Source organism: Balaenoptera physalus (assembly GCF_965194825.1).
Source record: "Balaenoptera physalus genome assembly, chromosome: 21".
NCBI classification, from domain to species: domain Eukaryota; kingdom Metazoa; phylum Chordata; class Mammalia; order Artiodactyla; family Balaenopteridae; genus Balaenoptera; species Balaenoptera physalus.
The window spans coordinates 15,011,669-15,022,906 of NC_138902.1; the positions used below are offsets into that span (position 1 = coordinate 15,011,669).

Sequence of the window (11,238 nt, forward strand, 5' to 3'; positions counted from 1 at the left end):
CTGCTCTGGATGTGGGCACACCTCCTCCCCTGTTCCTCAGGGACTTCCTCTCTAATCGGTTCAGGCTACTTAGACAACCACCGCATCTTCCCCCAGTTCATTAATGATAATAGCAACTGCACTAATTATAGCCAAGATTGAGTTAATACATTGAGTTAATAATGAGACGTAGGGCTTCCCTGGTGGCGCAGTGGTTAAGGATCCACCTGCCAATGCAGGGGACACGGGTTCGAGCCCTGGTCCGGGAAGATCCAACATGCCGCGGAGCAACTAAGCCCGTGAGCCACAGCTACTGAGCCTGCGCTCTAGAGCCCGCGTGCCACAGCTACTGAGCCCACGTGCCGCAACTACTGAAGCCCGCGCGCCTAGGGCCGGTGCTCCGCAACAAGAGAAGCCACCACAATGAGAAGCCTGCGCACCGCAACGAAGAGGAGCCCCCGCTCACCGCAACTAGAGAAAGCCCACGTGCAGCAACGAAGACCTGACACAGCCAAAAATAAACAAATAAATGCATAAATAAAATTTAAAAAGAAAAAAGAGGGTTGGATTTGCTCCTCGTCATGTCTTCTCACAAGACTTTCAGGATCAAGAGATTCCTGGCCAAGAAACAAAAGCAGAATCGTCCCATTCCCCAGTGGATTCAAATGAAAACTGGTAATAAAATCAGGTACAACTCTAAGAGAAGACATTGGAGAAGAACCAAGCTGGGTCTATAAGGAGCCTCACATATGAAGTGGCACACATAATCAGAACATCACTAGTGTCTGGAACAGCTGCCTGTGTTTGATGCTCTCTCCTCTTTTCTTGATCTTTCCTCACCACTGCTCACTGTGTAGCTCAGTAATAAACATGTGAACCTTTTGTTGGAACTGTTATTGTATTATTCTGGTTTGTGATGATGTACTGAATAGATACCCCTCCTATCAGATGTAACACAGGACTGTTCAATGATAGAAATGTTCTCTAGTTACCAGGTACTTAGAAGTATGGCTAGTAAAAGTAAGGAACTGGTTTGTTAGATTTTGTTGTTTAGTAGCTCCCTGTAACTAGCAGCTCTTACACCTACTGTTACGGGAAGTGCGCGTGTCATCCTCATACCTGAGGGTAGCACCTTCTTAAAATAAAAGGCTTTTGTTGGGGGGGGGGGTGGTGCCACGACGCAGGCAGGGTCTTAGTTCCCTGACCAAGGATCGAACTCGTGCAGTCTTAACCACTGGACTGCCAGGGAAGTCCCATAAAAATCATATTCATATACTATTCTATGGTGCCAGTCCTCAAAGAGTAGGAATCACGTGAACCAGGGATTGGCAAACTGGTCTGCTGACTGTTTTCATATGGCCTGTGAACTAAAGTTCTGCATATTTTTTTTTTATTTTTAAAAATAAATTTATGTATTTATTTTTGAAAAAAAAGAAAAAAGTTACAATACAGTATTGTTAACCATAGTTGCCATGCTGTACATTACATCCCAGAATGTATTTGTCTTGTAACTGGAAGTTTGTATCCTCTGACCACCTTCACCCATTTCCCCCCCACCTCATCCCCATAGGTTAAAATTTTAAATAGAGAAGCCCAGATAAGCTTCAATGAGAAGATGACATCTGAGCAGAGATTTGAGTTAGCCAAGTTGGTATCTAGTGGAAGAGTGCACAGGAGAGGAAAGGGCCAGTGCAAAGACCCTGGGGCAGGAGCTTGTCTGGTGTGTTAGAAGAACAGTAAGGAGGCCACCGTGGTTGCGGCACAGAAAGGAGAAGAGAGTAATGGAATTCAGATACACAATGGATGAGAGCAGTAAGCAGATAGGACACAGTGGTCAGACCCCGAATGGCCCTGTAGGACGCTCTGCGGGCTTTGTTAGCTCTTCACGATAGGAGCCAGTGAAGGGTTTTAAGGAGAGGAGTGGCATGACTGATCACATCCCCCATGATCACGGTGACTGCTGTACGAAAAACAGACTGTGGGGGCCACGGTAGACACAGGCAGATCAGTTAGAACGCTCTTCAGTCACCGATGTCAGAGATGATGGTGGCTCAGGATGGAGAGATAGTAGGGGAGGTGGTGAGAAGTGGTCACATTCTAAAAATATTTTGAAGGTAGAGCAACAGGAGTAAAACGAAGAAAATCAAAATCCCATGTCCCAGAGATAACTGTTAATTTATTTACTCTAAGCAAACATGGTCCCCTCTAAAAACTACAAAGCTTGCCAAGGATGCTCTTCTCAGAGGTACTAACTTTTTATTCCTCAGCCTACTCTGGCCTGGCCTCCCCCTCTGCCACTCTCCCAAAACTGCTCTGATTAAAGTCACCAATTACCTCGAAGTTGCTCAATCTACGAGACACTGACCTGTCCTCAATCTTGTTTTGCTAGCAGCGCATGGCATGGTTGAGCTTCCCCTCTTCCTTGATCTCTCTCCTCCCTGGGTTCGTCGACCGCACACTCTCCCAGTTTTCCTCTCTACCCCTGCTTTTCAGTCTCTTTTGCTGGTTTCACCTCCTCCCCTCACATGTTGAGGTTGCTGCTTAGTCGTGGGCCCTCTTCCCTTCTAATTTCACACATCCTCCCTCACAAATTTATTCACTCCCATGGTTTAAAATATTGGCCATGATCATCTCCAAAGGCATCCCAACCTCACACCAACTGCTCAATACACATCCCCACTCGGATGTCTTAAGGGCATCTTCTACTCAACATGTAGAAAACAAAGCCTTGACCTTCGCTCTTAAGCCTTGTCCTCTGTCTCCAATTATTTATTCAACAGACGCTTACTGAGCCCCTAAGATACGCCAAGCACTGTTAGGCACTAGAGATAAAATGATGAGGCAGGAGGGAAAGGTTCAATAGAACAGAGGGTTATAGAAAGGGAACTTACAAATATGTGTGAAATTAAAACTGTGTATGGTGCTACGAAGGAGCAGTTACGTAAGGCTGTGGGAGTCTATGTCAGCAGGGAAGAGACTGATGGGGGTTGAGGAGGGTCTCCCTTAAGAAATAATCTCTGGGGACTTCCCTGGTGGTGCAGTGGTTCAGAATCCGCCTGCCAGCACTGTTTACAACAGCCAGGACATGGAAGCAACCTAAGTGTCCATCGACAGACGAATAGATAAAGAAGATGTGGCACATATATACAATGGAATATTACTCAGCCATAAAAAGAAATGAAACTGAGTTATTTGTAGTGAGGTGGATAGACCTAGAGTCTGTCATACAGAGTGAAGTAAGTCAGAAAGAGAAAAACAAATACCGTATGCTAACACATATATATGGAATCTAAAAAAATAAAATGATTCTGATGAACCTAGGGGCAGGGCAGGAATAAAGACGCAGATGTAGAGAATGGACTTGAGGACATGGGGAGGGGGAAGGGTAAGCTGGGACGAAGTAAGAGAGTAGCATTGACATATATACAATACCAAATGTAAAATAGCTAGCTAGTGGGAAGCAGCTGCATAGCACAGGGAGATCAGCTCAGTGCCTTGCGACCACCTAGAGGGGTGGGATCAGGAGGGTGGGAGGGAGACGCAAGAGGGAGGGGATATGGGGATATACGTATGCATATAGCTGATTCACTTTGTTATACAGCAGAAACTAACACACCATTGTAAAGCAATTATACTCCAATAAAGATGTTAAAAAAAAAAAAAAAAAAAAGAATCCGCCTGCCAATGCAGGGGACACGGGTTTGCTCCCTGGTCTGGGAAGATCCCACATGCCGCGGAGCAACTAAGCCTGCGAGCCACCACTACTGAGCCCATGCGCCACAACTTCTGAAGCCCGCGCGCATAGAGCCCGTGCTCCGCGACAAGAGAAGCCACTGCAGTGAGAAGCCCGTGCACCGCAACGAAGAGTAGTCCCTGCTCGCCGCAACTACAGAAAGCCCACGCGCGGCAACGAAAACCCAACGCAACCAAAAATAAATAAATTAATTAATTGATCAATTAATTAAAACTTATATTAAAAAAAGAAAGAAAAGAAAGAAAAAAATCTCTGCTGGGAATTCCCCGGTGGTCCAGTGGTTAGGACCCTGTGCCTCCAGTTCAGGGGGCCTGGGTTCAATCCCTGGTTGGGGAAATAAGATTCTGCAAGCTGGCATCGCAGCCCAAATAAAAATGAAATAAAATAAAATATAATAAAATAAAAAAAGAAAGAATCTCTGATTCAAGGTCTAGAGGGTGAGAAGGTGTTTATCAGGCCAATATGTGGGGAGAAAATTTTTCCCATTTCAGTAAGTAGAACCTCCATTTACCCAATTACACATCCTTAACCCACAATCCCCACATCCAATTCATCACTAACTCCTATTCACCTCCAAGCCATCACTAACCTTCCAAATATGACTCTAACCTGCCTGCTTTACTCCATCTCCAAGGCCACCACTGTGCACAAAGCCAGTCTCCTAATGAGTCTCCCCAAATCTACTCCTGCCCCCTCCTATCCATTCTCTTACAATAGCCAGTATGGTGTCTGAAAAAGGCATCTCTGCTAACACCACTTCTCTGTTTATACCCTGCAATGGCTTCCCACCAAGTTTAGGATAAATCCCAAACAAATGATGGACTGGAGGTTGAAAGACAAAAAGGAGGTAGGGGGCTTCCCTGGTGGCGCAGTGGTTGAGAATCCGCCTGCCAATGCAGGGGACACGGGTTCGAGCCCTGGTCTGGGAAGATCCCACATGCCGCGGAGCAACTAGGCCCGTGAGCCACAACTACTGAGCCTGCGCGTCTGGAGCCTGTGCTCCGCAACGAGAGAGAGAGGCCGCGATAGTGAGAGGCCCGCGCACCACGATGAAGAGTGGCCCCCGCTTGCCGGAACTAGAGAAAGCCCTCGCACAGAAACGAAGACCCAACACAGCTAAAAATAAATAAATAAATAGATAAATAAATAAATAAATAAGAAATGAAAATTCTCAGGCTCCACTGCAAGACCTAGAATCAGAAACTCAGGGGGTTCCACCCAGCAACCTGTGCCTTACCAAGCCCTCCAGGTCATTCTGATGCCCTCTAAAGTTGAGAAGCGCTGGGACTTCCCTGGTGCTCCAGTGGTTAAGACCCTGCGCTTCCACTGCAAGGGGTGCAGGCTCGACACCTGGTCGGGGAACTAAGATCCCGCAGGCCGTGTGGTGTGGCCCAGAAAAACTTGAGAAGCGCTGATGTGGCAGGGTGATGAGGAGGGACAGTGTTGGAAGCTCAGGTCCCATCCTGAGCGCTACGAGGGCATGGACCTACTGATGCTGGTACCAATTCCAGTGTGTGGGGAGAGGGTTTCCCCCATACCACCAAGCAATTCTCAGGGTGACCTACAATTTAATTCTGACACTGTCTACCTGGAGATGGCATCAGCTCCCACAGGTTAGGGTCTCAGTCCTACAAGACTGTCCCTCCTCCCTCACTTCAGACGCCAATAGCAAGTCCACATTGTCACCCGTGCCTCTGACCGACTGGGTAGAGATCAGAGGTTCCCACGCCCCGCACCCCACTCGGGTTCCATTGACTTGCTAGAGCAGCTGACGGAGCTCAGAGAAATAGTTTACTTCCAGATGGAAGGGATGCATAGGGCAAGGTGTGGGGAGAGGGTGCAGCGCTTCCATGCTGTCTCACAGCACCCCCCTCTCTCCACATCTCCACGTGCACACCAGCAAGGAAGCTCTCTGAACCCTCTCCTTCTGGGTTTTGATGGAGGCTTCATTACATAGGCATGATTGATTAATCACTGACCACTGGGGATTGAGTTCAGTCTCCAGCCCCTCTCCCCTCTCAGGTCACGGGTGGGACCGAAAGTTCCAACCTTCTAATCATGTGATTGGCTCCCCTGGTGACCTGTGCCCGGCATCTTTAGATTTCACAAAGTCACCTCGTTAACTTACCAGTAGACACTTGTATTAACTCTCATCACAGGAAATTCCAAGGGTCTTAGGAGCTCTGCCTTAGGACTGGGACGAAGAGTATTTATTTATTTATGCCGCACAGCGTGGATTGAGGGACACCCTCACTGCACTGCCCTCGGCAGTGAAGGCACCGAGCCCTAACCACTGGACCGCCAGGGAACTCCCCATATTTATTTAAATCACAGCATGCAAACAGGATGCATCCCTCCTCCTCCCGTTCTTCCGGGAGCTTGTGATAGAGCCTGTTTAGAATGCGTGGGTTAGGCCCTAGGGAGTTTCTCTGGGGAGTCCCCATGGAGAGCTTTCTGTGGGCAGGGAAAGAGTGAGGGTAAATTTTCCCTTGCTCTGGTCCTATCAAGTCCTAACCAGGCTGTGGTAGGTGGTTGTTCTGTTGGAATTGCAGGGGATGAACTGTAGTGAGGAGCTGGGTGTAAAGGAAGCTGTGTGGTACAGGAACCCCCAGCCATCTGGGGAAGGTCAAGAGGACAGCAGTTATCTGAGGAGACTCAAAGTAGGGGACACCTGAGAGTGAGCTTGCCTCATTCAGGTGTAGGAAGAGACGAAATCTTTTTTTGGCACGGCTTGTAGGATTTTAGTTCCCCGACCAGGGATCGAACCGGGGCCACAGCAGTGAAAGTGCAGAATCCTAACCACCGGACCACCAGGGAATTCCCTTTTTTTAATCCTTTTTTTTTTTTGGCCCACACGGCTTGCGGGATCTCAGTTCCCAGACAAGGGATCGAACCCATGCCCCCTGCAGTAGAAGTGCGGAGTCCTAACCCCTGGACCGCCAGGGAAGTCCCAAGAGACAAAATCTTGACCTCCTTTCTTTCCCCTCCTCGACAAAAGGAAGGTTCTGAGTGAACCATCAACTGTCACGCAGTTACTCCAGGATTTAAGTGTTCACGATGCAGGCCCAAGAGCCAGGGTCCTCTGCTATCCCCTCCACACTGAACCCAAATACCCCTCTGGTCACACACACGGTGTGTGGCACCCATATGTGAGTGTCACACACGCAGGCCAGCTGTCTCACGGGTCAGGATCAACAGCTCTCCCTCCTGTTTCCGATGGCCCATCCTCAACCCTGCAGGAACGTGAAGGAAGCTGTAAGTCCGGAGCAAGGAAGAAGAAGCTGGAGTCCCCCGGAGGAATAGAGGAGCCTGAAGGTTCTGCTTGGAGGTGCTAAATAGGACATTCTGGCAACGGAGGGACTATCCACTCACTGTTGTGTGGTATTTCCAATAAAATTTTTTTTTTGGCTGCATCACACGGTTTGCCGGGATCTTACCTCCCCGACCTGGGATCGAACCCGTGCCCCCTGCAGTGGAAGTGTGGAGTCTTAACCACTGAACCACCAAGGAAGTCCCCAGTTAAATCGTGACTACAGCGAAGAATGGTGCTGCCATCACGTCCTCTGTGGTTGGAGCGCTTCCATACCTAGGGCTGAACAGGTGGAGGCGATGAACCACAGGACACACACTCTACAAAGTGCCCGCACACAAAGATCTCTTTTGCCCCGGGCAGCGGGATGGCCCCTTGCCCGGAAAAGGCCAACCTAGGCTGCCATCTACACAGGTTCGGAGAGAGAAAGTCATACTACTCTCTCCCCAGATCAGACCAGGTCCACTGGCATAACTGGTCAGTGAATTGAGTAAAGGCGTAGCAAGTTCATCAGGTTGCAGTGTATTTGGGTGTCAACGCCCCTCTTGTCAGACATCAGAGCTTTCTAGCTTGCTGTAGAGGTCCCTCGTCTGTTAGAGGCTCAGCTTGGGAGCCAGGAGACACAGATCTGGGTGGGCTTCCGGTGATTCTCGGAGGGCTCAGAAGCAGAAACTGTCCCAGGAGTTGGGGGATTGCCTGAGTGACAAGTACACTTATACCCAGGATTCCAATGCAAATCGGAACCTCTCCTACAGAGGCTCGGAAGCTTTTAACACTTCCAAGTCCTGCCTGTCCTTTTGGAGGGCAGTCTTGCTTCTCCCAGGTTGGGGTGGAGGGACTAGGAGAAGTTTGAACACAGGCACCACCCTTCGCTTTTCTTCACCTAAGGGAATGAATGGAATGGAGTCACTTTGAGAGGGATGCTCCCGTCCTTGTTTTAACGGAGTCTTCCAGCAGGAGGCAGCACTGAGTTGAATATCGTAACTGGAAACTAAAAACCTTCATCCCTCTTCAGAACAAAATGACAGCTCAAAGTCTTCCTTTTAAAACTGTCTCCCTGTGCTCTGGCCTCTGAACAGTTGTGGGGAGGAGGGATGCACCTCTACTTTGGTCATGGGACCTCCTCTCTGCCACTCTACCTGAAGGACACATTCAAGTCATACTCTTCAGAATGTGTGCATTCAAGAAAACCTTTTTTTTTTTTTTTTTTAAATTTCGGCTGCACCGAGTCTTAGTTGTGGCAGGCACACTCCTTAGTTGCGGCATGCGTGTGGGATCTAGTTCCCTGACCAGGGATCCAACCCGGGCCCCCTGCACTGGGAGCGTGGAGTCTTGCCCACTGGACCACCAGGGAAGTCCCAAGAAAACCTAATCTTTAAGAGCCACACTTTTCTCCAATTAATCTGCAGTTTCCTTACCTTCTCACACTCCTTTAATCGGCTGCAGAGAGGAGAGAGACTTTGTTCTAGTTAATTCCAGAAACTGAGGCGTCTCTTGCCTGTCGCTGGGGTGCTGGCTCTTCCACACGGGATTCATTGTCCTGAAGCAAGGGGCGCGTGTCCTCTGAGGGGGTCAGGGAGGCCTGGACGCGCTAAGTCCTGAAGCTTATTTTGAGGAGGCCAGGTTTGTGATTTCAGCAATGAAAGCCGGATGCACAAAGCAAGAATCACACTTGCCTCAATTGCTAAAGGCATGTTGCCTCGCCAGGTCGGCTCTGGAAAGCAGGGCTTTGCTTTGCTCTCCGGTGCCTAAAACAGTGCCTGCACATAGGCACATGGTAGGCACTCGATAAGTAACCTTTGCACAAATGAGAAAATGCTACCAATCTCCTAAAGCCCAGACCTCAGTTCCAACCAATATGGTACAAAGAGCATGGGTTTTGGGCTTCCCTGGTGGCACAGTGGTTAAGAATCTGCCTGCCAATGCAGGGGACACGGGTTCGAGCCCTGGTCTGGGAAGATCCCACATGCCATGGAGCAACTAGGCCCGTGAGCCACAACTACTGAGCCTGCGCTCTAAAGCCAGTGAGCCACAACTACTGAGCCCTCATGCCACAACTACTGAAGCCCATGCACCTAGAGCCCGTGCTCTGCAACAAGAGAAGCCACCGCAATGCGAAGCCCGTGCACCGCAACGAAGAGTAGCCCCCGCTCGCCGCAACTAGAGAAAGCCCACACACAGCAAGGAAGACCCAATGCAGCCAAAACATAAATAAATAAATTTATTTAAAAAAAAAAAACCGAAAACATGGGTTTTGGAGCTGGACAGAGTTGGAATCCTAATTCTGACACACACTAGCCATGGACATGTGTGAAATGGAAATAAAAACACCCACCTTATGTTATTGGGACCATAAATAAGATTGTAGTAAATCTCCAGACATAGAGAAGGTATTCAACCAGTTTTTCCCCTCAATAATCTAATCCTGTGCTACCTCAGTTTACCTGGTGCTACCCAACACACTTCAGCCTCACATGACACCCTTACACACACCATGTCCATCCCAGACACACCCACGCTCACTGGGTCCCCTCTACGGCCTCCATGTCCTCTGCACTCTTCACCTGCTCCTGTCCCACTGGCCTGTCACTCTCACTCATTGGCACTTAATCGTGCCTCCTGGGATTATTTCATACTTTCTCAGGTGTTTGTCTTGAAATTCTCTTGTATTGCCTCAAGGCCTGGCATCACGCTGCATGTGCATGAGGTTTAGCAAAGGCTCGTTAGATCAGAACGAGGGTGGACTTAGCTGGAAAAGACCCCATGCTGGGTCTGTCGATGAAGCCCACCCTTCCTGAAGTACTGGTTTCAGACCATGGGACCTCGTGCTTGGCCCTGTGTCCTTGGGCCTTTTTTTGAGTCCTTTAGCGGTGACCATCACACTAGAGGGTACCAGTAGAAAAACGGCCTACGATGGAACCTCAGTCTGGCTACCTGGGAGTTGGAGGGATGCCCACAGCTGTGCCAACAGCAGTGGAGATTGGAAAAATCATTTGATCAGGCCCCTAGGCTCTGCTTGTGCTCGCTGGGAACATTCCCCAAAGTTCTGTTTTGGCCTTCTCATTGCTTACTCTGTGCCACCCCCAAACTGGCATTCCTTTCTGGGTCACTCAGACCATGATTTCCTCCACCTCACCAAGAGGTCAGAGGCTATACCTCTTCCCATCTGCACTACCCTGGGGTAGCCTCTTCATTCACGTTCGGAAAACCCAACAGCTTTGACATTCCTCCAGCTAACATGCTCTCCTGGCCCCTGTACCTCAGGCCATCCATGATCCAGGAAGGCGCCCCCCCCCTACATTAAAACCCTACCTGTCGGGCTTCCCTGGTGGCTCAGTGGTTAAGAATCCGCCTGCCAATGCAGGGGACACGGGTTCGAGCCCTGGTCCGGGAAGATCCCACATGCCGCGGAGCAACTAAGGCCGTGCGCCACAGCTACTGAGCCTGCGCTCTAGAGCCCGCGAGCCACAACTACTGAGCCCACGCGCCACAATTTCTGAAGCCTGTGCACCTACAGCCTGTGCTCCGCAACAAGAGAAGCCACCGCAATGAGAAACCCGTGCACCACAACGAAGAGTAGCTCCCGCTCGCTGCAACTAGAGAAAGCCCACGCGCAGCAACGAAGACCCAACGCAGCCAAAGATAAAATAAATAAAATTTAAAAAATAAATTTATTTTTTAAAAAAACCCCTACCTGTCCGACAAAATCCCTTCTCCTCCGTGAAGGTTCTCCGATTCCCTTAACCCATGGCATCGACACAGCCTCCGCACATTGGACAATCATGTAAATATTGCTTTATGACATTTCCTGGTGTCCTTTTACCACTCACAGTACCCCTCACCTCTGGATCAGGTTGTCAGCTCCTTGGGAAACACACAGTGTAGCTTAATAGTTGTATTTTCCTGGTTCATAGCATGCGGCATCTGCCCCACAGTTGGCACTGGGTCCCCCGACTGCAAAAACAGAGCTTTGGGTGATGCCCGAGGGTGGGCAGGCCCAACTATGGAGATTTCCTTGAATACCTCAGTGGATGTTGAATTTCCTAGATTATCTCAGTGGATGTTAAACCGGACCACGGGGGCCTTACCTCCCCAACGAGATTTTAACTTCCTCGAGGACAAGGACTGTTTCACAGACCTTTGCCACTCCACGGCACCCAGCCAGGATGACGCTCAAGAAATACCTGGGTTTTCT

The 11,238-nt window shown here is 49.4% G+C and overlaps 1 pseudogene across 1 annotated transcript; it reads left to right on the forward strand.

Moving 5' to 3' along the window:
* The first annotated feature begins 545 nt into the window (after positions 1-545).
* On the forward strand, positions 546-869 carry LOC309651548 (large ribosomal subunit protein eL39 pseudogene; annotated as a pseudogene). Its single transcript has one exon. The product of its transcript is annotated as a large ribosomal subunit protein eL39 pseudogene (transcript).
* The last annotated feature ends 10,369 nt before the right edge of the window (positions 870-11,238 follow it).